This window comes from Nerophis ophidion, linkage group LG22 (genome assembly GCF_033978795.1).
Source record: "Nerophis ophidion isolate RoL-2023_Sa linkage group LG22, RoL_Noph_v1.0, whole genome shotgun sequence".
Classification (NCBI taxonomy): Eukaryota; Metazoa; Chordata; class Actinopteri; order Syngnathiformes; family Syngnathidae; genus Nerophis; species Nerophis ophidion.
The window spans coordinates 1,102,432-1,107,683 of NC_084632.1; the positions used below are offsets into that span (position 1 = coordinate 1,102,432).

Genomic DNA, 5,252 nt, shown 5'->3' on the forward strand with positions numbered 1-5,252 from the left:
AATGAAACAAAAATTATTATGATCAACAACAGTATCAATATTATTTATCATTTCAGCATAGCAGTGATTAAAAATCCCTCATTGACATTATAGTTAGACATTTATAAAAATAAAAAAGAACAATAGTGTCAGAGTGGCTTACACTTGCATGGCATCTCATAAGCTGGACAACACACTGTGTCCAATGTTTTCACAAAGATAAAATAAGTCATATTTTTGCTTCCTTTAATAGTTAAAACAATTTACATTATTGCAATCAGTTGATAAAACATAGTCCTATAAAAGTTTGTTTTTTTAAATCTACTACTCTGCTTGCATGTCAACAGACTGGGGTAGATCCTGCTGAAAACTATGTATTGAATAAATACAGAATCCTTTCAATCGGAAAAATATTGTTTTTGAATTGAGAATCGCGTTGAATTGAAAAAAAATCGATATATTATCGAATTGCGACCCCAAGAATCGATATTGAATCAAATCGTGGGATGCCCAAAGATTCGCAGCCCTAATATATACGTATGTATGTAAATATATATATATATATATATATATATATATATATATATATATTATATATATATATATATATAGACCTGATTTCATTACACAGTGGTCAACTTTTTTTTGTTTACACTCCTCCCTATCCATCTATCTATCTATCTATCTATCTATCTATCTATCTATCTATCTATCTATCTACCAACCTATCCATCTATCTATCTAAAAAAAAAAAAACAATACCGGGATGGCAGCGGTCCAAGAATTACCACATTACAGTGGACGTGAACGCATCACTGGACATGACGTCACGAGCCCTCCCCCCAAGGCGGCGGCGTGACGTAGGCAACATGGCGGCTGAGGCTGCCGCTGTGAGCAGGCCAGAGAAGCAAACAAACATTTGGAGAAGAAACATGAAGGCCAGCAAACACTAATCACATCTCCAAAGTCCCCAAGTAAGTTCTGCTCTCACCTCTGTCCTGCACGCTGCAAGGCGGGCGTCGTGCCGTGGGCGCGGTTATACTGACGGCTGTTAGCATTGTTTATTAGCCGTTAGCTTGCTGGTATTTATGTAGCAGGCCAGCAGAGACTTTGTCACCGCGCTAAATGACACTTTTCACTTGGACTTAACACCTTTTTATTGTTTATAACCATTTTAATTGTCTTCTTCTTGTGAGCGCCCGTTTATGTTGTGAAAGTTATGCTAAACCTGCTGTTTGTTATGTGAGGAGTGCACTTCCTCATTGTAACTTTCTACACTGCACCACACATCTAAATGTAGAAGTACTGTTTATTAACTCCTTGTGACACCACACATCTAAATGTTGAAGTACTGTTTATTAACTCCTTGTGACACCACACATCTAAATGTTGAAGTACTGTTTATTAACTCCTTGTGACACCACACATCTAAATGTTGAAGTACTGTTTATTAACTCCTTGTGACACCACACATCTAAATGTAGAAGTACTGTTTATTAACTCCTTGTGACACCACACATCTAAATGTTGAAGTACTGTTTATTAACTCCTTGTGACACCACACATCTAAATGTTGAAGTACTGTTTATTAACTCCTTGTGACACCACACATCTAAATGTTGAAGTACTGTTTATTAACTCCTTGTGACACCACACATCTAAATGTTGAAGTACTGTTTATTAACTCCTTGTGACACCACACATCTAAATGTTGAAGTACTGTTTATTAACTCCTTGTGACACCACACATCTAAATGTTGAAGTACTCTCCAACTTATTGTTTATTAACTCCTTGTGACACCACACATCTAAATGTAGAAGTACTGTTTATTAACTCCTTGTGACACCACACATCTAAATGTAGAAGTACTGTTTATTAACTCCTTGTGACACCACACATCTAAATGTTGAAGTACTGTTTATTAACTCCTTGTGACACCACACATCTAAATGTTGAATTACTCTCCAACTTATTGTTTATTAACTCCTTGTGACACCACACATCTAAATGTTGAAGTACTGTTTATTAACTCCTTGTGACACCACACATCTAAATGTTGAAGTACTGTTTATTAACTCCTTGTGACACCACACATCTAAATGTTGAAGTACTCTCCAACTTATTGTTTATTAACTCCTTGTGACACCACACATCTAAATGTAGAAGTACTGTTTATTAACTCCTTGTGACACCACACATCTAAATGTAGAAGTACTGTTTATTAACTCCTTGTGACACCACACATCTAAATGTTGAAGTACTGTTTATTAACTCCTTGTGACACCACACATCTAAATGTAGAAGTACTGTTTATTAACTCCTTGTGACACCACACATCTAAATGTTGAAGTACTGTTTATTAACTCCTTGTGACACCACACATCTAAATGTTGAAGTACTGTTTATTAACTCCTTGTGACACCACACATCTAAATGTTGAAGTACTGTTTATTAACTCCTTGTGACACCACACATCTAAATGTTGAAGTACTGTTTATTAACTCCTTGTGACACCACACATCTAAATGTTGAAGTACTGTTTATTAACTCCTTGTGACACCACACATCTAAATGTTGAAGTACTCTCCAACTTATTGTTTATTAACTCCTTGTGACACCACACATCTAAATGTAGAAGTACTGTTTATTAACTCCTTGTGACACCACACATCTAAATGTAGAAGTACTGTTTATTAACTCCTTGTGACACCACACATCTAAATGTTGAAGTACTGTTTATTAACTCCTTGTGACACCACACATCTAAATGTTGAATTACTCTCCAACTTATTGTTTATTAACTCCTTGTGACACCACACATCTAAATGTTGAAGTACTGTTTATTAACTCCTTGTGACACCACACATCTAAATGTTGAAGTACTGTTTATTAACTCCTTGTGACACCACACATCTAAATGTTGAAGTACTCTCCAACTTATTGTTTATTAACTCCTTGTGACACCACACATCTAAATGTAGAAGTACTGTTTATTAACTCCTTGTGACACCACACATCTAAATGTAGAAGTACTGTTTATTAACTCCTTGTGACACCACACATCTAAATGTTGAAGTACTGTTTATTAACTCCTTGTGACACCACACATCTAAATGTTGAATTACTCTCCAACTTATTGTTTATTAACTCCTTGTGACACCACACATCTAAATGTTGAAGTACTGTTTATTAACTCCTTGTGACACCACACATCTAAATGTAGAAGTACTCTCCAACTTATTGTTTATTAACTCCTTGTGACATCACACATCTAAATGTAGAAGTACTCTCCAACTTATTGTTTATTAACTCCTTGTGACATCACACATCTAAATGTTGAAGTACTGTTTATTAACTCCTTGTGACACCACACATCTAAATGTTGAAGTACTCTCCAACTTATTGTTTATTAACTCCTTGTGACATCACACATCTAAATGTAGAAGTACTCTCCAACTTACTGTTTATTAACTCCTTGTGACACCACACATCTAAATGTTGAAGTACTGTTTATTAACTCCTTGTGACACCACACATCTAAATGTAGAAGTACTCTCCAACTTATTGTTTATTAACTCCTTGTGACATCACACATCTAAATGTAGAAGTACTCTCCAACTTATTGTTTATTAACTCCTTGTGACATCACACATCTAAATGTAGAAGTACTCTCCAACTTATTGTTTATTAACTCCTTGTGACATCACACATCTAAATGTAGAAGTACTCTCCAACTTGTTTATTAACTCCTTGTGACACCACACATCTAAATGTAGAAGTACTGTTTATTAAGTCCTTGTGACACCACACATCTAACTGTAGAAGTACTGTTTATTAAGTCCTTGTGACACCACACATCTAAATGTAGAAGTACTGTTTATTAAGTCCTTGTGACACCACACATCTAAATGTTGAATTACTCTTCAACTTATTGTTTATTAACTCCTTGTGACACCACACATCTAAATGTTGAAGTACTGTTTATTAACTCCTTGTGACACCACACATCTAAATGTTGAAGTACTCTCCAACTTATTGTTTATTAACTCCTTGTGACACCACACATCTAAATGTAGAAGTACTGTTTATTAACTCCTTGTGACACCACACATCTAAATGTAGAAGTACTGTTTATTAACTCCTTGTGACACCACACATCTAAATGTTGAATTACTCTCCAACTTATTGTTTATTAACTCCTTGTGACATCACACATCTAAATGTGGAATTACTGTTTATTAACTCCTTGTGACACCACACATCTAAATGTAGAAGTACTGTTTATTAACTCCTTGTGACACCACACATGTAAATGTGGAAGTACTGTTTATTAACTCCTTGTCACACTCTTACACGGTGGATTGTGCAGGTTGTTCATCTATACAATCATCATGGATATAACTGTTTGTCAACCTTTTCTGAGCCAAGGCACATTTTTTTCATTGAAACAATCTGGAGGCCCACCACCAGCAGAAAACATTAAAAAACTAAAACTCATTACCCGATATTGACAGTAAAATGTCGTTCTCGCAATTGTTGGATTTGAGTCGTGACTTATTTTGAGTTTGTTGGTGTTTTCCAGTGTGTAGTGTTTTTGTTCTTGTCTTTCGCTCCTAACTGCACACGCTGTAAGTCTTTGCTGTCGTCCAGCATTTTGTTTTTGTTTACTTTGTAACCACTTCAGTTTTAGTTTCATTCTGCATAGCCTTCCCTAAGCTTCAATGCCTTTTCTTAAGGGCACTCACCTTTTGCGCATTTTTTGTTTAAGCATTAGATACCTTTTACCTGCACACTGCCTCCCGCTGTTTCCGACACCTACAAAGCAATTAGCTAGTATGGCTTAGATCAGTGTTTTCCAACCTTTTCTGAGCCAAAGCATCATTTTTTTTCATTGAACAAATCTGGAGGCCCAACACCAGTGGAAAACATCTAAAAAAATGAAAATCAGCAGCCGATATTGACAGTAAAAAGTCGTTCTCACAATTGTTGGATAAAAGTTGTGACTTATTTTGAGTTTTTTGGTGTTTTCCTGTGTGTAGCGTTTTTGTTCTTGCCTTGCGCTCCTAACTCCACACGCTGTAAGTCTTTCCTGTTGTCCAGCATTCTCTTTTTTTTTTACTTAGTAGCCCGTTCGGTTTTAGTTTTGTTCTGCATAGCCTTCCCTAAGCTTCAATGCCTTTTCTTAGGGAAACTCACCTTTTGTTTATTTTTTGTTTACACATTAGATACCTGTTTATCTTCACGCTGAATCCCGCTGTTTCCGATAACTACA

At 35.8% G+C, this 5,252-nt stretch overlaps 1 protein-coding gene across 3 annotated transcripts in view; it reads left to right on the forward strand.

The window, feature by feature from the left end:
• Positions 1 to 807: 807 nt before the first annotated feature.
• Positions 808 to 5,252, forward strand: part of tut4 (terminal uridylyl transferase 4) — a 51,250-nt gene continuing 46,805 nt past the window's right edge. For all 3 annotated transcript variants that reach the window (XM_061882934.1, XM_061882936.1, XM_061882935.1), the window contains exon 1: positions 808 to 953. The gene's annotated coding sequence lies outside the window, so the exon portion shown is untranslated. The remainder of the gene's footprint in view (positions 954 to 5,252) is intronic.